This window comes from Lynx rufus, unplaced genomic scaffold (genome assembly GCF_022079265.1).
Source record: "Lynx rufus isolate CCGP_SWC_20201006 ecotype Redwood Valley unplaced genomic scaffold, mLynRuf1.p SCAF_7, whole genome shotgun sequence".
Classification (NCBI taxonomy): domain Eukaryota; kingdom Metazoa; phylum Chordata; class Mammalia; order Carnivora; family Felidae; genus Lynx; species Lynx rufus.
The window spans coordinates 46299655-46322917 of record NW_025814889.1 but is presented as its reverse complement, the minus strand read 5'-3'; the positions used below and the strand labels follow the sequence as shown (position 1 = coordinate 46322917).

Below are 23263 nucleotides of genomic sequence, written 5' to 3'. Positions count from 1 at the left end.
ATGGATGTGTACACGTGCACATAGTTCTGTGTATTTTCATTTTTGTCTATATATTCAAAAAAACATGAGTTCATTATATCTAGTTCCAACCCACTGCTGCAAAATTATATTACAGTCTTGTCCTTTTCTTCTTTTGGTCTGTTCTGTGATATTGAGAAACCTGGTCTTATGCACAGTATATTTTTGTATATATTGTGTGCAAACCTAGTGTGCAAGGGTTTCAGAATTGCTAACCTATTCTATGAGTAACAAATTTACTGTCTAGAATACAATGCTATGAAACTACTGTCCATAGAGTCAAAATACTGTCTTTGAAATTTATTTAGGTAATTTCTTTCTTATCTGTTGCAGTGTGGCTATGTTCTTCATTTATAAAACAATTGTTACTGTTTGTATTCCATTTCGAATGTTCCCCTGTATCCTAGCTGATTTTAAGTATTGATTTATATTGGAGTTTGTCAAACAATTGCCATTTTTTAAGAGTTAGAAATAACACAAAAAGTTATACTCTGAGTAGTGTCCTTCTTCCCCATCTCTTTTACCCTGGTCCTATTCCCCCTTCCTGTCCAGTCTGTTCCCTCTTATTTATAGGTATTTTACTTTCATTAATTTTTGGTTTTATCTTCTTGAATTCCTTTTTGCACAAATGAGCTAATGACGAGTGTTCTTTTATAGTTCTGTGTGTTTCCGTCTTTGTCTACATATGAAAAGAACATGAGTTCATGTTGATAACTCTAGTTCCAGTCCACCACCACAAAATTACATACTAGTCTTGTCCCTTTCCTCTTTTGGTCCATTCTGTGATAGTGGAAGCCTGGTCTTACCCACCTCCCCCTGCCTTTTTTCCCCTCTCATCCTGTTGCCTTACTGGAAAGATTGTACAGTTATCCAGTAGAATGTTGTAGATTTTGGATTTTCTAAGTGGTCCTTGTAATGTTTGACTTATTTTTATGTCTTTACATTTCTTATAAAATGAAATTTAAAATAGAAGACTTAGTGACAAATTCAACATTTTGCACGAATGCTTCATAGGTAGTACTAAGTACTTTGTATTCATCACATCAGAAAGCACATGATATCTTGTTCTCCTTGTAGTGATACTAAGATAGTTCATTAGGTTCAGATGGTGAAAGTTAACATCTTTATTATAAAGCTGAGTTTTTCGTCTTATATCCTTCACATATTTGTGGGATTATCCTTTTGTACCATGCCAATATCCAGTTCCTCATCTATTGATTGTTTTAACACCCACTGAACATTATTTTTTTGTATTATTTCATTAGGAATATCTGTTACTGTTTTATGATGTTCTATCTCATGTATTTTATTTCATATTTCATGTGTTTTAATCTTTTTAAATATTTATAATCTCTATCAGATTGCTCGGTTGTCTAAAGTTTTTAGAAATTCACTTCTGTGCTTTGTTATATTTGCTGTTTCTTGCTTAAGGTGAACTGTTGTTTCTATAGGTACTGTATAGTTTCGGATTGTGAGCTGATCTTCAGAGGAGTTACTGGCCTCCGGGGTGGGGGGTTGGTGGTGCATATCCCTCCAGAGAGGTTTTAGTTTGCTTCTGCTAACTACCCTACAGGGTTTCCAGGGACAACTTTATTTTCTATTTTTAAATTGAAATATAATTTCTATACAGTAAAATGCACAGACCTTGTTTATGCGGTTTTAGCAGATGTGTACACCTATGTTATCACCTTGTTTAAGCAGAGATCGTTTCTTACATTTAATTTTTGGAGTTCGAAGTTCCTGTACCATGTACAGAGAATTAATTCAACCTCTAAACCGATGTGAGGGCAGTGTGTGGTTACAAAGTCTTTGCTGATTTTTCCTACCTTTTCAGAACCTAGGCCAAGACTGAAAAGCTCCTTTGCCTTCCTCTGCCAGTGGCAGATTTTTGTATTTCATTGTTCCCAGGGAGTCTGTGAAATGTGCAAGAATCTTCTCACAGTGTGTTTCTTATGTGTCAAGGCCTTATCTTCCCTGTTTTGCTGCTGAAACAGAAGTCCCTCAGTTTCTGAGATGAGAACATCCTAAAGGGTTGTTGTAACATCAAGCATGTACTGCTTTTTACCTCCCTGTTCATTTTTGGCTGTCTAGAGATTTCTTCCCCTACTTTCATGATACTTAGCTCTATATTTAAAAGCTTATTTATGTATTTTTATTTTGTGTATATGTATGTCTTAGTCTGTTTGGGCTGCTGTAACAAAATAGTGAGTGGCTTATAATGACAAATTTATTGCTTACAGTTTGGAGGCTGGGAAGTCTAAGATTAGGGTGCCAGCATGGTCCCCTTCTGGTGAGGGCCCTCTTTTTGGTTCTTAGCTGGTGCCTTCTTGCTGTGTCCTTACACGGTGGAACAACGTAGGGGTTTCTTTGTAGCTCTGTCCTCATTACTAAGCACCTCTCAAAGGCTCCACATCTTATCACCTTTGAGGGTTAGAATTTCAACATACGAATTTTGAGGGGACACAAACATTCAGACCATGGCAATATATAAATCAAATAAAAGTGGTTCTAGAGGTTTTGTAAAAGAAGGGTTTTCTGCTTATTTTATTATTAAATTATCAGAAATAGAAATTCTAACTTTCATGTTTTTAAATATTGCCTTTTCTTATTGTGGATATATATGCAAGATAAGCATTATTCATACTTACTAATATGTGTATTAATGACTTTTAATTATAGGTAGGATTAAATAGGTAACTTCAAGAATCACAAAATGATTTATGATCAAGTATAGATCTGGTTCATTTAGTTTTTATGACTCAATTCTAAATGTTCTCTTTATTAGCCACCTTTGTGTGTAATTACATCTTGTAAAGGGTACAAAACCTAAACCAGTTTAGGTTTATTGAAACTGAGCGCTTCTGGATATTTTTGTTAGGGGAAACTGGATTCGGAATGGAGAACATACTAGACTAGGGTTTGTGAACATTTTGGAAAATTTATTATTTTATCCTTACCTAAATTGTAGACATTATTATGCTTTGGATTGTAGTAAATTTGTATAAAATGGTTGATATCTAGTCTGATTGTCAATTGAGGTATTTTTACTTCCTGGTATAAGAAATTTTGATGTTTTAAAAACTTAACAGTTTCTTTACTTACTGTAATTACTTCCTAATTAAAATAAAGCCTGTCTTCAACCCTTCACTTCATTTAAAATTTATTTTCCAGAAAGTATTGCAGTGGATATCAGGCCAGATACAACAATAAAATTACATTTGTATGGAAACTAGTGAATAGCATTTAACAACCTGGTACTGGTTCATGATTTTTGATGAATAGCAGATGTGAATACTATTGCAAACTGGCGCTGTAACCGTATATGTTTAATTCTTCAGTATCAAGTCAGAATGTTTATCTTCTCTTAAGTCAAAGCCAAAACAGAACCCATTGAAGCCAAAATAAATTAGGGGCCAAATAGACCACATAATTGAGAGCTAGTAATAATTGTTGCTGAAGATTTTTTCTATATGAGCCTGTAGCCTGGCCTGTGAGAAGCCACAGGCAACATTTATCAAACAGTCTTGCATCCTAAGGATACTAAAATTGGCTTTTCAATATGATGCGGATAAAAAACTTTTGCAGAATATATTACACAGCTAGTTGAATTTAGACACTTTATTGTTGAGTACATTCAGGTAATCATAGAGTTTCTAAGCTAGGTTAACTCCCCAAACAAAAAACCTAAGCTAAACCAAACCTACTTTTTAATATGTGTACCCCAATTATTTTTTATTTTTGGAAAGATACAGTGATGTAGTCAAGGAGTTTACCTTGTAGTCTTATTTTAAAGCAGGTGGTTTAAGAGGGAGGTGTCAAGCCTCAGTGTCAGATATTCCTCATTCTAATAACAAAATATTTAAGTCATATTCTAACAGAGAATATAGAGAATGTTTTTTTCCTCAGAAATCTTTTTTTTCCCTGCATCCTAAAATCTCTATTCTGCTGCAGTCTGTTTTTATTTAACTGATAGATCTTTAAAAAGTTTACACCTTTCTCTTATTGGCTGGTGCCCAACCCCCTTTAAAGATTAACTTTGTCTTAAAAGTACTAGCACCCAAAGATTGCTCTTTATGAAGTCTGACACCTTAGTATGACTGACACTCAGGCTTCTAGCAGGTGCTCCACACTCAGCGTGGAGCCTGACACAGGACTTGATCCTACAGCCTTGGGATCATGACCTGATCCAAAATCAACAGTTGGTCTCTCAACTGACTGAGCCACCCAGGTGCCCATATGCTGTATATTTAGTTCTGGAAATGGCCTTCACTTACCTTTCCAATGCAGATGTATCTCTTGATGACTTATTTGACATTCATTGCCCCCATGATGCTTTCTATTGGCAACTCTACCCTAGCTGTTTCTGGAAATTTTGAAGTCAGAATTATTTTGAAATATGACAAACAAAAGTCCCTAAAGGATCCAATTTTGTTTTTAAATTGTCTGTATTTAATAAATTAATGTGAAAAACTCTAAAGTTAAAGTTTACTGAGAATTTTTAAAGCTCTTTTATAAACTTGGGATTTTTCTAGTTTACATAATCTTTCTGATACATAAAATGGACCTTTAATTTCTTTTAATACCTAGGTGTCTGTTAAGTTTATAGAGATATCGTATCTTTGTACCATGTCTGGATTATACATATTTGAGAACAGAGCATGGTACTCTTATCTTGTACTACACTTGTACTAAAGGATGTAAATTGGTATTCATTACTGTAACTCAGCTTTGTCTCCTCACCTGGCTCAAATAAAGTCCTCAGATAATCATAACCCAGTTTAACAGAGTAAGTCTTCTGTATCTACTTTGGATACAGGAGATACTTTATCTGATTTTGGAGGACAAATCAATCCTATTAGATGTTTTCTTTCCTCTGTTAGGGTTGTTCTTTTCCCCTCATGCTGAATGATGGATGAGTTGGGGTTTACAAAATGGAACTATCCGTGTGATCAGCTGCCATAGTTCTCCAACATCACATCCCTTTATAGTGTCCTCTGAGCAGGGCTCAATAACTTCCACTCCTTTTGGATCAGCTTCATTGATGCATCCCTGAGTGCCATGAATGCTTCTCTCCTGACTCTCTAGGACCTGTTGCCATTTTACTGTGCTCCTTGGAGAGGGACAAAGTTGCATAAAGCAGATTCTGAGCCTGAAGCCTAGGGAAAAATATAATGTGACTGCTGTGGAGAGGACCCAAGCACAGAGCCTCATTCTGCTGTCAGGTCATTCCGTTACTGGAGACACCCACTTGTTGCATTTTAAGAATAACATTAATTTCTTTCAGGCTCTGTTTCTTATTCTTTCCTGTAGATACATAATTTAGCTGCCTTTGGGAAAAAGTACCAATTGAAGATTTGGTACCAATCTTACTGACCAATACAAATGAGTACTAAGCTTTATAGAACAGTAAACTGAAGCAAAAGGGCTTTGTCTTTTTTTTTTTTTTTTTAAGTTTACTTATTTTGAGAGAGTGAGAGAGAGAAAGAGAGTGTGTACACATGAGCGGGGGGGGGCGGGTAGAGAGGGAGAGTGAGAGAATCCCAAGCAGTCTCCACACCGCCAGCACAGAGCCTGATGCGGGGCTCAAACTCATGAACTGTGAGATCATGACCTGAGTCAAAACCAGGAGTCAGATGCTGAACTGACTGAGCCACCCAGGTGCTCCACATTTTTTAAAATTTATTTTTATTTTAAAATTTTTATTTAAATTCAAGTGAGTTAACATATAGTTAACTGTATGTTTCAGGAGTAGAATTTAGTGATTCATCACTTAAATATAACACCCAGTGCTCATCCCAACAAGTAAGTGCCCTCTTTAATGCCCATCACCCATTTAGCCCATCCTCCCAACCCAGCACCCCTCCAGCAGCCCTCAGTTCTCTGTATTTAAGAGTCTCTTATGGTTTGCCTTCCTCTCTGTTTTTATCTTATTTTTTCTTCCCTTCCCCTGTGTTCATCTGTTGTGTTTCTTAAATTCCACATAGGAGTGAAATCATATTTGTCTTTCTCTCACTGACTTATTTCACTTAGCATAATACATCCCACCTGTTTTTTTGTAGACTTATTTGTTTTTTTAATAAATTAAAAATTTTTTTAATGTTTATTTTTGAGAGAGATAGAGACTGAGTGCAAGCAAGGGAGGGGCAGAGAGAGAGGGAGACACAGAATCCGAAGCAGGCTCCAGGCTCCTAGCTGTCAGCACAGAGCCCGATGCGGGGCTCAAACTCGCAAACCACGAGATCACGAATGACCTGAGCTGAAGCCGAACGTTCAACCGACTGAGCCACCCAGGCGTCCCTTATAAAATTTTTTTAATGTTTATTTGTTTTTGAGAGACAGAGAGAGAGAGGGAGACACAGAATCCGAAGCAGGCTCCAGGCTCTGAGCTGTCAGCACAGAGCCTGACATGGGGCTCAAACTCACGAACCGTGAGATCATGACCAGAGCTGAAGTCAGACGTTTAACTGACTGAGCCACCCAGCTGCCCCATTTTGTAGACTTTTTTAAAGAGAAGTTTTAGGTTCACAGCAAAATTGAGTGTGACAAAATCTTTCTTTCTTTCTTTTTTAAAAAATGCTTATTTATTTATTTTGAGAGAGACACTGAGAGCGTGAACGGAGGAGGGACAGAGAGAGACACAGAATCTGAAGCAGGCTTCAGGCTCTGAGCTGCCAGCACAGAGCCTGATGTGGGGCTCAAACCCATGAACCGCAAGATCATAACCTAGGCCAAAGTTGGATGCCTAACCGACGGAGCCACCAGCACCACCCCCTGCCCTCTCCGCTGGGACAAAATATTTCTAATTCCTCCCTTCTGTAATAAAAACTTTTATTTTCTATTCATTTATTCCTTCTCTAATGCTCTTCCTTTCTTTAATGTAGATCTGAGTTTCTTATTTATATCATTTTCTTCTCTTTTCAGAACTTCTTGCAAGGCAGGTCTACAGGCAAAAATTCCCTCAAGTTTTGTTTGAGAAAGTCTTTTTTCACTTTTGAAGAATAATTTTGGAGGGTACAGAATTCTAGGTTGGTAGGTTTCCCTGGACCTTTCATCTCTCTAAATACTTCAAATATTTCCATCCAGTCTTTTCTTGCTTGCATGGTTTCTGAGGAAAAGTTAGATGTCATTCTTATCTTTGCTCCTCTGTATCTGAGGTGTGTTTTTTTCTTCTGGATTTTGTTTTCCCAAGATTTTTTCTATGTCTTTGAATTTCTGGGTTTAAATATTTGCTTAGGTGTAGGTTTTTTTTTTTTTTTTTTTTTTTTGTATTTATGCTGCTTTGCTGTTCTGTGAGCTTCTTGGATCTGTGGTTTGGTGTCTGACATTAATTTGGAGAAATTCTGAGTCATTATTGCCTCACATATTCCTTTTTCTTTTCCTTCTGGTATTCTCATCATGCATATGTGTATCTTTATGTTATATCTTTTGTAGTTGTCCCCCAGTCCTTGGATATTCTGTTCTGTTTTGACACACGCCCCGCCCCCCCCCCCCCCCCCCAGTCATTTTTCTCTTTGGCTGTTTCTGTGGACATATCTGTAAGCTCAGATTCTTTCCTTAGCTGTGTCCTGTCTACTATTGATTCCATTAAAGGCATTCATTTCTGTTACAGTGTTTTTGATCTCCATCTTTTTTTTTTTTTTTTTATTCTTAGAATTTCCTCCATCTCTTGGGTCCTATTACCGATCTGTTCTTACATGTTGCCTATCTTTTCCATTAGAGTCCTTGGGATATTAATTATGATTGTTTAAATTTGTAGTCTGATAATTCCAACATGCCTGCCATATCTGAGTCTGTTTCTGATGCTTGCTTGCCTTGTCTTTTCAAAATAATTTTCTTTTTAATATGCCTTATAATTTTTCGTTGAAAGCCAGCTATAATATACTAGGTAAAAGGAATTGCAGTAAATTGGCCTTCAGTAATGTGTTGAGTAATGTGTTTTGGGAGAGAAGCATTCTATAATTCTTTCACTGGGGCCAAGTTTTGTTGGTTTGGTTTTTTTTTTTAAGTTTACATCCAGGTTAGTTGGCATATAGTGCAACAATGATTTCAGGAGTAAATTCCTTAATGCCCCTTACCCATTTAGCCCATCCTCCCTCCCACAGTCCCTCCAGCAACCCTCTGTTCTCTCTATATTTTTTTTTATTTAAAAAAAATTTTTTTTAACGTTTTTATTTATTTTTGAGACAGAGACAGAGCACAAACGAGGGAGGGTCAGAGAGAGGGAGACACAGAATCTGAAATAGGCTCCAGGCTCTGAGCTGTCAGCACAGAGCCTGACGCGGGGCTCGAACTCATGGACTGCGAGATCATGACCTGAGCCGAAGTCGGCCGCTTAACCGACTGAGCCACCCAGGCGCCCCTCTCTGTTCTCTATATTTAAGAGATGTTTTGTCCCCTCCCTGTTTTTATATTATTTTTGCTTCCCTTCCCTTATGTTCATCTGTTTTGTATCTTAAATTCTTCATATGAGTGAAGTCATGATATTTGTCTTTCTCTGACTAATTTTGCTTAGCATAATACCCTCTAGTTCCATCCACGTAATTGCAAATGGCAAGATTTCATTCTTTTTCATTGCCAAGTAATACTCCGTTGTGTATATATACCACATCTTCTTTATCCATACATCCATCGATGGACATTTGGGCTCTTACCATACTTTGGCTATTGTTGATAGTGCTGCTATAAACATGGGGGTACATGTGCCTCTTTAAAATCGTACACGTGTATTATCCCTTGGATAAATACCTAGTAGTGCAATTGCTGGGTCATAGAGTAGTTCTTCTATTTTTAATTTTTTGAGGAACCTCCATACTGTTTTCCAGAGTGGCTGCCCCAGTTTGCATTCCCACCAGCAGTGCAAAAGAGATCCTCTTTCTCCTCATCCTCGCCAACATCTGTTGTTGTTTGAGTTGATGTTAGCCATTCTGACAGGAGTGAGGTGGTATCTCATTGTGGTTTTGATTTGTATTTCCCTGATGATGAGTGATGTTGAGCATTTTTTCTTGTGTCAGTTGGCCATCTGGATGTCTTCTTTGGAGAAGTGTCTATTCGTGTCTTTTGCGCATTTCTACATTGGATTCTTGTTTTCTGGTTGTTGAGTTTGATAAGTTCTTTATAGATTTTGGATACTAACCCTTTATCTGATATGTCATTTGCAAATATCTTCTCCCATTCCATTGGTTGCCTTTTAGTTTTGCTGATTGTTTCTTTCACTGTGCAGAAACGTTTTATTTTGATGAGGTCCCAGTAGTTCATTTTTGCTTTTGTTCCGTTGCCTCTGGAGACGTGTTGAGTAAGAAGTTGCTGTGGCCAAGATCAAAGAGGTTTTTGCCTGCTTTCTCCTCGAGGATTTTGATGGCTTTTTGTCTTTTGTTTAGGTCTTTTCATCCATTTTGAGTTTATTTTTGTGTATGGTTTAAGAGAGTGGTCCAGCCAGGTTCATTCTTTTGCATGTCGCTGTCCAGTTTTCCCAGCACCACTTGCTGAAGAGACTGTCTTTATTCCATTGGATATTCTTACCTGCTTTGTCAAAGATTAGTTGGCCATGCATTTGTGGGTACAATTCTGGGTTCTCTCTTCTGTTCCATTGATCTGAGTGTTTTTGTGCCAGTACCATACTGTCTTGATGATTACAGCTTTGTAATACAGCTTGAAGTCTGGGATTGTGATGCCTCCAACTTTGGTTTTCTTTTTGAAGATTGCTTTGGCTATTCGGGGTCTGGTTCCATATAAGTTTTAGGATTATTTGTTCTAGCTCTGTGAAGAATGTTGGTGTTAGTTTGATAGGGATTGTGATTAGGGACCAGTTTTTTTTTTTTTTTTTGAATGTTGTATTTATTTTTGAGACCAAGAGAGACAGAGCAGGAGCAGGGGAGGAGCAGCAACAGAGGGAGACAAAGAATCCTTAGCAGGCTCCAGGCTCTGAGCTATCAGTACAGAGCCTGACACGGGCCTCAAACCCACAAACCATGAGATCATGTCCTGAACCGAAGTTGGATACTCAGCTGACTGAGCCACCCAGGCGAGGGCCCAGTTTTTTAGTGAGCCTGTGCTCCTGAGCTGTGAGCTTGACAAATGCTTCTTAGTTTTTTTCCTCATTAGGTGGGTCAAGGTGGCTACAGGATGCTGGAGTTGGGTAATTCCCTTCCCTTAGGTGGCTTAGGCTCTGATAAAACCCCAATAGTTTAGGCTCTGGTAAATTTGTGTCCCTCTAGGGCAGGCCTTGCTAAGAAGAATACAATGTGTTGATGTATTTTAAAATGGTTAGTTTATCCTTCCTCCTGCTGGGAGCATGAGGTGATTTTTCTTTGATCTTCACTGTGAGGACCTGGTAGAGTTCCTGGAGGTAAAACTTTCCGAAGTGTGAGGGCCCCCTCATGACTGACTCCCTTTAGAATTTTTAACTTTCAGATTTGTCTAAGCTAAGGCTCTTACAAGTCAAATACAGTTTAGGTTTCCTACCCTACTACTGATTCTCCTGGAGGTTTCTGTTTATGGGTTTCTGCTCTTGTAAGTTGTGATATTCTGGATTTGCTTTTCTCCAGTTTTGAGGGCACCAATTTGCTATGTGACCCTGCCTCTCTGATGGATCTAAGAATTGTTGATTTTTCAGTTCAGGTTTTTGCTGGTCATTAGAATGGAGTGATGACTTCTGAGCTACTTTCACACTGGACTTAAGTTGGAAGTTAGAGCTTTGTTTTTTTTTTTGCATTGAAAATATGAATACATGACACATGGGAAAATAATAATATGATATTTATTAACCAAGAGGATCTTACACAGTATAGTCTGGAATTTTAGTTTTGATAGATGAGTTCTAGGAATATTCAGAGGTCTTTATCTGGTTTGGGGCAGGCTTTAGGGGCTAGAACCTATGTGCTGTTGTATCTTATTTATATTCTCAGTCAAATTCCCTGAATCACTGGTATTGGATTTAATAATATTGTTATTTATTAAAATAAACTTAATCTACAGTAAGCAGATACTGTTTAGACTAGACTGACTTTGTGTAAAAATCTTTACAGTGAGACTGAGATAAGCAAATCTGCCTCGTATCAGTTTGTATATGGGAGGACCAAAGTGGAAGTGAAATCAGCAAAATGAATTCATAACTGTCTTTATATGCTTTCATTAATTTATTAATGATAGAGGTGTGAGTAAAACTCTCAAAACTTGGTTGTAAAATAAGATGAAATCTGTTTTCTTATATACTGTAACAATTTTTCTTTTAAGCCTAATCATGAGCAGACAACTGTTAGTAATCTGAAAGCAAAGTTTTCTGAAATGAGTCTCCTCAGAGATTGTGGAAAGAGTGGTATGTGCATGGAGGTAAGACTACAAACATGAAAACTCTGTATCCTGTTTAGTAGAATTGAAGATGACTTTGGAAATGTGTGTGTTTGCCTGTAGAATGAGTGGTAAAATTGTAAGATGCTTTATGTTTATAAAAGATGAGAAGCATCATAAAAAAGCTCACTGTGCATTTGTCAAAACCCATAGAACTTTAACTGAGAAAGTGAACCTTAATGTATGCAAATTAAAAAAAATCATTTAGAAGGTTGGAAGACCTTAGGTAGATTGCAGATTGAGACAGAAGATTCTAATTCTGTTAGAAATTATGAAAGAATCTCACTGACAGAGTTGGGGAGGAAAGGTGCTGACTTAATTAACTTTGGAAATGCATGGAACCTGAAAGACTAAAGGCGAAAGGAACTGCACATAAGCAGTGTACTCCAGTTGTCAGTGTTGCTTCCCGTAGCTGTGATTGCATGCTAGAATTAAGCAGTTAAGTAAAATAGATCGTACGAGGTAGGAACCAAGTTTCTTACTTGGGATGGGAAGGTACAAATAAACAAGGGGAAGGATGATCCTCACGGTAATGAATTAGAATCGAAGACCTCAGTATGAGCTCATGTGTTACTTAATACACAGTGTACATTTTAAGTCGGTTTAGTTCATTAACCTCAAAGCAATCAAACGTAAAAAATCTCAGCCCTGGAATTAATGAACAGTTTTCATATTTAAGGTAGAACTAGTAGAAAAGTATATTATAGTTAATTATTTTCAACATTGGCTTTCAAAAGCATTGTAGGATTTGTTAGACCTCACAGAAAGAATGTGGGAGAGTCCTAAATCCAAACCTGTGTATTAGCAATCATATTGTTGAATGACTTTGGATATGAGGGAGCTTTGTATTGATACAAACAAATACATAACCCATAATTGTAGAGTAATGATTGCATTTTGCACTATTTGTAATTTTATTTAAAGTACTGGTAAATATATGTGGTATGCTTCTTTCTTCTCTCTTTCTCTCTTTCATTCATTCCCAGGAGGAAACACAGCAACAGAGTTTCAGTGTAGCTAATACTTGTACCTAATTTTCAGTTAAACAGTTTGTGGCAAGACTTGTAGAATGACCATTTTCAAGTCATTCTGGGGCTGAGATAAATGACTGTAGTATGCCATATAAAGTCTTGGGAAAATTCAAGTCCTGTTTTTTCTTTTGATGAAATGAAGGGCTTGAGTGAAATAATTAGGGAGATATTTCTTAGAAACCTTGGAGCATCTTTGTAATTTTTTATTATGCATGCTTATTACCACATTTTCTGGGAGAGTGATTTAAAATATTTTATCTTAGTGTTGCATTGTATCAACTATAATTTTGAATTGGGAAAATACAGTCACAATATCACTGAGATTTAATTGATGCTTTATCTGAATTGATGTAGTTTTATACTAGAAATATTGCTTAGTGTTTTCTAGAGTTGTATATACTACTTATGTTATTATATATTTACTGTGTATTTTCTGATATTCCAAAGACCCATCTCTATGGAAAGGTAATACTTTGGTTTTACTCTGTTACAATGCATGTTCTGATTTAGTACTTTTGGATGGAGCTTGAGATTTTCTGAGGCTGTTGCTACATGGTCTATATTTTGAGTTGTAAGGCTTTAGAGCAAAGGGTGGTCCAAGTTTTCTAGAAACATTCAGAGTGTAAACATTTTAGTCTTTGTGGGCCACATACAGTCTCTGTTGCATGTTCTTTTTTCTTTTTCTTTTTTTCTTTCTTTCTTTCTTTTTTTTTTTTTTAACAACCTTTAAAAATGTAAAAACCATTCTTAGCTCATAGGGCCATACAAAAACAAAGCATGGGCTAGATTTGAAACCCTTGTCATAGTTTGCCATTTTTGCTTTAGAGAAAAAGGATGTATGCATTCAGTTGTTGATACAAGCAAAAATTCTAGAATTGGTGTTTGTAGCTTTTCTGCATTTCAGATCATATGATTTTTCTCTGACATAATTAATGAAGTGAATTATGGTTCAGAAGCTGATGGTTCAGAAACTTGTTGCTTTCGTTTTTTTGCTTATTGTAATTGAGGTATAATGTTACATAAAGTAAAATGTACCTTTTTTTTAGTATATGATATTGCAAATTTTGACAAATGCATACAATTCTGTGTTGTCAAAGATGAACAAAGCTTGGGGCGCCTGGGTGGCACAGTCGGTTAAGCGTCCGACTTCAGCCAGGTCACGATCTCGTGGTCCGTGAGTTCGAGCCCCGCGTCAGGCTCTGGGCTGATGGCTTGGAGCCTGGAGCCTGTTTCCGATTCTGTGTCTCCCTCTCTCTCTGCCCCTCCCCCGTTCATGCTCTGTCTCTCTCTGTCCCAAAAATAAATAAACGTTGAAAAAAAAAATTAAAAAAAAAAAGATGAACAAAGCTGGACCCTAGTTAAAAGGGTAAGTTCAGATTTTAATCAGTAATATATTATTGCAGTGTGGAATAGAATGCAGTGTAAATTGAATTCTACTTTGATTTGTACATGGGTAACTCAGTGTTTTAAAGGGAGAATGAAGGAGTAGGGAGGCGGTGAGCAGGGGTTCAGTAGAGTCAGGGGAGTGATAAATTACAAAAAAACTGGAAGGGGAAATTGGTCTGTGTGAAACCATCTGGGTTGGTTAACTGGCACTTCTCCAAGGCTCCTGCCCTCCCACAGAGACTGGCAGACAGGGGCCCTATGTTCAGGTGTTGGCTGGAACAAACAGTAAATTCTTTTGGCAGCAGTGAGTTTTCTCAGGCAGGCACTTTATGAGGGACTAGGGTCATCTTAGGGATGCAGCCTTGAGCTATTAGAAGCTATGTTAGTATTCTGTTCAAGTCTTTGTAGGCCAAGGTTGAGGCCTAGCTGAGAAAGGACTCAATGGAACCTAGATAGAGGTTAGTCAGAGAATCTTTGTCGGTACCAGCACCACAATTGAGATATGGAAGTGTTCTACTACCCCCCAAAATTTCCTTGTGTGTTTTTGTACTTCTTGCCCCCCACTCTCAGCTCCTTGCAGTTACTGACTTGTTTTCTGTTCCTATAGTTTTGCCTATTCCAGAATGTCATATAAATGGAATCATGCAGTATGTAGCCTTTGAGATTGGCTTCTTTGAGGCTGAATAATGCATTTGAGGTTTATCTGTGTTGCTGTGTGTATCAGTAGTTTTTGTTGTTGTGGCTGAGTAAGATTGTATGGATGCTTTACAGTTTGTTTATCCACTAATTAGTTCAAGAATATTTGGGTTGTTTCTAGTTTTGGCAGTCACAAATAAAGCTGCTTTAACTATTCGTATTATGTATGAGCCTAAGTTTTTATTTCTCTTTCATTACTCTTGGGTAAATACCTAGGAGTCAGATTGCTGTGTTCCGTGGTAACTATAATTAACTTTATAAGAAACTGAAAATTTGCCAAAGTGGCTGTGCCATTTTTCATTTCCACTAGCAGTGTATGAGAGTTCCAGTTGCTTTGCATCCTCACTAGTACTTGATATTGTCAGTTTCCTTTAACCCATTCTTATATGTATGCAGTGGTATCTTGTATGTGTATTTGTGTGTGTGTGTGTGTGTGTGTGTGTGTGTGTGTGTGTGTGTGTGTGTTTTAAACTGTCAAATCAGCTTTATTATTCAGAGCCACTTTGCGGAATTCAAAGAATATGGCACTTTCATAGGTTGTTTGCAAGCATCATTCTAGAGATATGGAAGGAAGGTTTTAAGTATAAATACAGTGGATTCTGAGCCTTGCCATATGCTGCTTCTATTGGAGGGTGGTGTTTCCCAGTCTAGGGAGCACATGGCCCCCATTCTCAGGGCTGGTTAATCCCTGGGTAAAGTCACCAACCTAGGCTCTACCTGGGTTGGCATATAAGTCAGGGTATGACTAGTAAAACATAAACTACTAGGCTTTTTAGACAGAATTTAAAAAAATAACATTCCATTTATTTAAAAGTACAGTTCTTTCCAAAGCTTTTATTTATTTTTAATGTTTGTTTATTTATTTATGTATTTATTTGTTTTGAGAGCCTAAGAGAGAGCCTGGGTGTGTATGTGTGTGAGTGGGGGAAGGGCAGAGAGATAGAGAGGAGAGAGAATCTTAAGTTTCTGACAAGCACAGAGCCTGATGAGGGACTTAATCCCGTGAACTGTGAGATCATGACCCAAGCTGAAACTGACTGAGCCACCCAGGCACCCTTCTAAAGCCTTTAAATTTAGCTGATAGATCTTACTTTTTTTAATTAAAGTATGGTTGACATAAAACATTATATTAGTTTCAAATGTACAGCATAGCGATTCAATAATTACATATACATTATGAAATGCTCACTGTGATAAGTGTTGTTACCATCTGTCAACATAAAAAGTTATTACAGTATTATTGATTATATTCCTTATGCTGGACTTTTCATGCCTGTGACTTATTCATAACCGTAAGTTTATAACTCTTAATCCGAGTCACCTATTTTGCTTATCCCCCCTTCCCTAAAACCACTCTCACTTTTGACCCAGTTGCAGATTGAGGGTTGTCATGACTACCTGTAGGTTCAGTAATTCACTAGGACTTCCAGAATTCACTGAAAGTTGTTATATGCTGGTTATGGTTTATTTCAGTACAAGTAAAAATCAGCCAGGGAAAGAGGTGCACAGGACAGGGTCCAGGAGAGTTCCAAGTGCAGACCTTCAGTTGTCTTCTCCCAGTAGTGTTAGGTGTGTGGACAGCGCTGACTTCTCCCAGCAATGTGTGCCAACATGTGAAGTGATGCCAAATAGGGAAGTCAGATGAGACTTGGTGTGTGTTTTATTAGGGTTTGGTCATGTAGACATGATGACTTCCTGCTTTGCTGACTATAGTCTCTAGCCCCCCCAGAGGTTGGGCTTACACTGAGTGGCCCAAAGCCCCTACATATTGTTAGCCTAGATTATCTGAGGTGGCTTATGGCCTCAGATCAACAAAAAGGCACTCTTAGTAAAGACAATTCAAGGGTTTAGAGATTACCTTACACTGGCTGAGGGCAAAGGCCAGCCCTATGTAAGGAAAAGGTTAATCATCTACTGCAGTTATGTATTTAGAAGTGTATTGGTTAATTTCCAAATTTTTAGGATTTTGTAGATATCTTTCCTTATATATTCTACTCTAATTTTCTTGTGGCCAGAGAACATACCATGTATGATTTCAATTCTTTGTTGCATAGCCCATATTCTTGTGAATATTCTGTATGTACTTGAGAATACTGTTTATTCTGCTATTCTGGAATGTTTTCTTTTCCAGTACATTGCAATAATTTTTGTCTTAAGATTAGAATTATTTGGTCTTTGAAAATTTTAGAGAATTTACCAGTAGATGTATGGGCTATGTTCTCCCTCCCTTTTTCTCCCACCTGGGAAACATGAATTTACTCTCTTGATTTTATTAATAGTTGTAGCTTATTCAGGTTTCTAAAAACTTGTCTTGATGTAGTTTTGTAAGCTCATGTTGTTCCTATACTTTTGGAAAATCTGTGGTACTTTTTTTATTTTATTTTTTTACTTTAGGGATTTCTTCTCCCTTTATTTTTCTTATACTTTTTTTGGATTAGCTCTTTACTTCTCATCCTTTTAGCTTTTATAATTTAAACATCCCTAGTACTATTTTTACCTGTACCTCAAAGTTTCATTATTTGCATCTAATATTTAGTAATAATGTAATAATCTAATAACGGAAATTTACAATTTCCATTGAGGTTTCTTTGAACTGTGTTTTTTTAGAAATGTGATTCTTAATTTCGAAACAGATATGGATTTTTCCTAGTTAATATTTCTAGGTTAATTAATTACAATTACTGTGTGGCATGTATGGTAGTCCTGTACTTAAGGTTTGCATTATGGTCCAGTGTGTGGTTATATCTAGAAAATATTGGAGTGCCTGGGTCGCTCCGTCATTTGAGCATCTGACTCTTGGTTTTGGCTCAGGTCATGATCTCACAGTTCTTGGGATCAAGCCTGTGTAGGGTTCTGCACTGACAGTGGGGAGCCAGTTCAGATTTCTCTATCCCTCTCTCTATGCCCCTCCCCCAAGCACACGTGCTCCCATTCTCTGTCTCTCCTTCTCTCTCAAATAAGTAAACTTAAAAAAAATTCCACGTGGGGCATGACTCTTGGTCTTGAGGTTGTGAGTTTGAGCTCTATGTTGGGCGTAGAGCTTACTTTAAAAAATTTTTTTAAAATCTTAAAAAAAAATAAAAATATTCTATGTGTGCTTAAGAAGATTGTATATTCTGTGTTTTTTGAATGCAGTGTTCTAGATGTGTCCATTCAATCAAATTTGTTCTGTTGAAATCTTCTGATTCCTGATTTTTAAGTCTCTGATTTATTGCTGAGAGAAGTGTGTTAAAAATATTTCGCTTGGTGATTAATTTGGCAGTTTCTTTCTATAGATATGCCTATTTTGCTTTATGTGCATTGAGGTAGTGTTTTGAAATAGAGGTAAGATAAAGACTTTTCTTCCTAACGTACTTATACCATTATTTATTGACTTAGTTGCTGCTAATGCATTTTGCCCCAGAGTTTTGTTAGGTATTGCTTGCCATAGCCACTTTTCTCTGGTAAGTTTTTGCCTCATTTATATAGTGTTCCATCTTTTTACTTTTTGTGTGTTTATATTTTCTAGGTGTTTCTTTTTTAAGTAGCATATAGTTGCAGTTTTTGGGTTGATTTTAAATCCATTGTTAAAGTTTGTCTTCTACTGAAGCTTTTTAAAAAATTTTTTTTAAAAATGCTTTTATTTATTTTTGAGAAAGACAGAACACAAGTGTGGGGTCGGGGACAGAGAGAGAGGGAGACCACAGAATCCGAAGCAGGCTCCAGGCTGTCAGCACAGAGCCTGATGTGGGACTCGAATTCATGAGCCGTGAGACCATGGCCTGAGCTGAAGTCTGACTGAGCCACCCAGGCACCCATCTACTGAAGCTTTTTAAAGTCCTTTTACAACTTGTGCTTATTGTGGTTGCTCATGTATTTGGATTCATATCTGACATTTTATTTTGAGTTTTCTATTTGTTCTGCCCATTTCTTTTCTCTTCTTTCTTGTCTTTCATATCGATTATATTTTGTCATTCAGTTTTTTCCATCTGCAAATTTGCAGTCTTTTGAGAATTTTAAAAATTTTATTTTTTTGAGAATTCTTAAAATTCTAGGATTTTTTTGACATGTATACTTATGAAATCCTTAGTATACTTTATCTCTGCTTATTATCCTTTTGTTTTATATATGTCATTATCATGAGTTTAAGTTCTCCTGCATTGTTTCCAGCCCACAAGACATTATTTTTAAAATTGAGGTAAAAAGAATAACATAATAATTATGGTATGCCTACTATATATACAAGCTAATCAATAGAATATTACCAGTACAGATTGTTGTCTATACTGGTTGCCTCCTTGCTTGCACCATACATCATACTTAATTCTTTAATTGTTTTTGGCGTTGTGAAGTAGTGTGAGACTCTAAAGAGAACCCCCCTCTCCACCATGAGTTTTAAAAATATACACTAGATTTTCAATTTGATAAATTTTGAGAGTTAGATTAGAAATTAATTCCTAGTCAGGTCCCATTTTCTTTTTGTCAGTTATTTCAATTTAAGGAAAAAGTTTTTTCTGTAGCTTTCAAACGATTTTGTCCTTCTTCTTTTCTACCTGCTTTCCATCTCTGGTAGATTAATGAATGCCTATTGAAATGCCTACTGAGGGGCGCCTGGGTGGCTCAGTCGGTTAAGCGTCCGACTTCGGCTCAGGTCATGATCTATGGTCCATGAGTTCGAGCCCTGCGTCGGGCTCTGTGCTGACAGCTCAGAGCCTGGAGCCTGTTTCAGATTCTGTGTCTCCCCCTCTCTCTGACCCTCCCCCGTTCATGCTCTGTCTCTCTCTGTCTCAAAAATAAATAAAACATTAAAAAAAATTAAAAAAAATGCCTACTGAAATGTACTCTTCGTTTTTTTTAAGTAGTATTTATATAGAACTTAATAGCAAATTAATATCTTACCTGTTGCTTTATATTCTTTTGGTAAGTAAATCGGTGTGAAGTCATCCTATTTAAAATACGTGTTTCTGATGTTTTAAAAAGTAAGTATTAAATAACTGTTTCTCTTTTGTTATTTTCTGTGGTTACCTTGAAGTTTTTTCTTTGACTTGTTTGATTCCAGGGTGAAGTTGGAAGTAACTAATTCTTGCTTTTTGGCCCTAGTTAGTATCCAGGTAGCTCTAAAATTAGCACCATTATCAGAAGACTGGAGATTTTCTAGCTACTGTTTCATTCTGAGTTTTGGAGTCTCAGAAAAAAATGGAGTCTGTAGTTTTGTCAAAGAATCTTAATCTCCCCCCTTTCCCCCCCCACAAACAGTAGGTCTACTGTGGGTGTCTGATTAAGATTGCAGACTTTTCTCTGTTGATTTATGTGGATTTGAAAAAGAGTGAAAAGTGATGGCTTTTTATTTTCAGGAGTGTTTAAACATTTGGAAGTATACCAGTTTTCCCAGGTGAAATCTCAGCATTATTAATTGGTTTCGAGTAATGCAGTTTTCTTAAAGGCACGATGGCTTCTCCTATTTGACTGGACCTACTTGAAGGACAAAACAAAAAATTTATGATTATTTTAAAAAACATTAGTTTTGTGGGGCACCACAGTGGTTCAGTCAGTTAAGTGTCTGATTCCTGATTTTGGTTCAGGTTGTGTCCCAGGTTGTGTTATGGGATTGAGCCATGTGTTGGGCTCTGAGCTGAGCATGGAGCCTAGTTGGGACTGTGTACCTCTCTCCCTTTGCCCCTCTCTCTCGCGTATGCTCGCTGTTTGTCTCTCTCTAAAATAAAAACAACAACAACAACAAGAAAGCATTAGTTTTGTGATCTTTTTCACACTTTATTAAGAATAGCTAATGGTTGATGTAAGTCACCCAGTGTCAAAGTAATACAGTGTCAAAGTGACTGCACTATTTATATTGTGTATATTTTTATGAAAATTCGTAGGTAAGTTAACATAATGCCTCTTTTACCACTTTGGCAGAATTTTCTAAACTGAGAATACAAGCGTTTAAAGGATATTTAATTATATTCATTTGTTCATATCTTATAAGTAAAATGAGACTCTGGTGTGTATAATATATTGAGTGAAGAAGCAAACTAAAACATCACTGAGGGTTACCACTAAATATTTATATGTGTAAAGAATTGGATACTAAAAGCTTGAATTTGTAATAGAAGTTTGACAGTCTATTTTTATCTTCACAGATCTTTGGATATTTATACTCAGTAAAATTTAAGCAGTAATTGTGAAATCTAAAAATTCTACTTCTCAAGTTATAAAACTTTTGAGGAAAATATGGAAGACTGTTGTGTGGGAAGTAATTTATTTGGTGCTTTTCTTCCTAATATGATCTTCCATAGCTTTAAGAGCTAATTATTAACTAATATTTAGGGCCAACTGGCTAGTGAGTTAAATACATTACCACCACTGTAAAAGAACAGAGTGCTAAGGACAAACAGATGCTTCAGAAAGTCGGATTCTTCTTCACTAGTTTTGAGCCCTAAGTGAATTAGAATTCCTTGAGGATCTTTTATTTTTATTTATTTTTTGCTGGAGAGTATTTAATGTGGATGCTCAAGGCCTGGGCAGAGTGGGGAGTGCTCTGGAATTAGGCAGACAGGCAAGGTGGGTGGTTTGCAAGTCCACACCTGACCCTAGGAGAGGATGCTGGGTGGTGGGGGCTGGCTCAGGCATGCCAAGGGGAGTACCAGAAGGATGGCCCAGGCAGGCAGACTCACCAGGGGACTCGCAGGCCAGCCCATGAGAAGGTATCTAACCCAGGTGGTGAGTGCCCAGGCCAGAACATAACCCAGGGTTGTAGCTGGTTGGTGGCTCCCAGAGCCTAGGAACTGGCATTGTTAGGGACCTTCCTGAGCTGCTGCTGGAATGCAAGGCATATCTGCTGGGTGGACTCAAGCAGCTTCTGGAGGCAGGCGTGGAGGGGGTCATTTTTCTCCTCCTAAGTGGTCCAGACAGGAGTTGATCTGGTCCATCATGGAGTTGACGGCAGCATGTTCTGCTTCCCAGAAGCCATCATCCTTGCCTTTTGTGCCTGCCTCCATCGGCATGCCCAGGTCCCTGTTGGGGCCTGACATTGTGCTATGATGGAATGCTGTGTTGGGTGAAAGGTCAAGGTGCTTTTAGACAATATTGATGCTTGGGTCCCAACCCAGACCAATTTAATCAGAATCTCTGATGGAAGAGCCGAAGTTATTGATATTTTTAAGAGTTTCTTTTTTTCTTTTCCTGATATTTTTAAGAGTTTCTGAAGTAAGTCATTCCCAAATGCTGCTGGGATTGAAAATTTATGCTTTTGGTATTTCATCCTGGTGGTGGTGATGGTGGCATCGTCATCATCATTAGTGTGTGTGTATATGTGTGGAGGAGGGAGCACAGTCTAAGAAACACTATGTTAAAGAAAACTTGTATTAGTCTGTTCAGGCTTCTATAACAAAATACCATTACTGGTGACTTAAAAATAGCAGAAATTTATTTCTCTCAGTTCTGGAGGTTGGAAGATCCAAGATCAAGGTGCTGGCAGATTTGGTGTCTGCTGAGGGCCTGCTTTCTAGATGGCTGTTTTTCACTGAAACCTCACAAAGTAGAAGAGACAGGGGAGCTTTCTTGGGCCTTATTAGTAAGGGCAGTAATCCTATTTATGAGGGCTCTACCCTAGTGACTATTTACCCCCAGAAGCCCTACCTCCTAATACCATCACAGTGAGAGTCGAGATTGCAACATACGAGTTTTAAGGGGGATGGACTTTCATACCATAGCATAATTGCTATATTTACAATTCTAGTTTCTGAATATTCAAGGACTGATGATTGGGTTTTGAAGTTACGAAAGTGTGAATAAATCAGACAGTTTAGCTGAGTTTTCTTCCTTTAACAGTTCATTGTTTCATTGTTTATGGTGACATAAATATCAAGTTTTATTTATATTTTTAAAAAAATGTTTTTTAACGTTTATTTATTTTTGAGACAGAGAGACAGAGCATGAACAGGGGAGGGTCAGAGAGAGAGAGAGGGAGACACAGAATCTGAAACAGACTCCAGGCTCTGAGCTGTGAGCAGAGAGCCTGATGCGGGGCTCGAACTCACAGACCTCAAGATCATGACCTGAGCTGAAGTCGGACGCCCAACCAACTGAGCCACCCAGGCGCCCCACAAGTTTTAATGTTAAGTTGGCTTTTCTGTCACAGATTGTTCTCTTTATATCAGTTTTCATCAAGATACTGTTTTAGGTAAGACCACAGATGGAAGGTTCAGGATGTGATTTCCCTGGTCTTTCTCTGCCAGTCATTCTCATGGATGTTGACATTGGCCCTTATGAGAGGAGTCCCGGTAGATTGAAGGAAGAGCTGTGAGACTTTTGAAAACACACCATTTGTAAGATGTTGCGAATGGGGGTAGTTATATGAGGCCTTGTTGGGAGAAGAGTTGAAGTGACTGTCTAAACTTTAAAGTGATGCTTTTGGGTGGTATTTGGATCTAAAAATTGATGTTCGTGTTCACAGTTTATTTTTATTTTTAGAGAGCAAGCAAGTGGCGGAGAGGGGCAAAGGGAGAGAGAATCTAAAGCAGGCTCCATGCCCAGTGTGAAACTGGACACAGGGCTCAATCCCACGACCCTGGGATCATGACCTGAGCCAAAATCAAGAGTTGGACGCTCAACCGACTGAGCCACCCAGGCATCCCCATCGTTTTAAGTAACAGAAGTCCCTGTGATTTAAACAGAAAAAGTATTTTTAAAGAGGTTATTGGGTTACTCCTAATAATATTGGGTTATTTCCTAAATGGTAGGAGAACCAGCCTTCGAATCTGTAGCCAGGAACAATGCTACAAATCATACCACAGATGTGATCCAGT

The 23263-nt window shown here is 37.6% G+C and overlaps 1 protein-coding gene and 1 pseudogene across 1 annotated transcript in view; one reads left to right on the top strand and one right to left on the bottom strand.

Moving 5' to 3' along the window:
- LRP6 (LDL receptor related protein 6) overlaps nucleotides 1–23263 on the top strand; it is a 175395-nt gene that overhangs the window by 33689 nt on the left and 118443 nt on the right. The window lies entirely within an intron of this gene.
- LOC124501172 (bublin coiled-coil protein-like) lies at nucleotides 21235–21487 on the bottom strand (annotated as a pseudogene).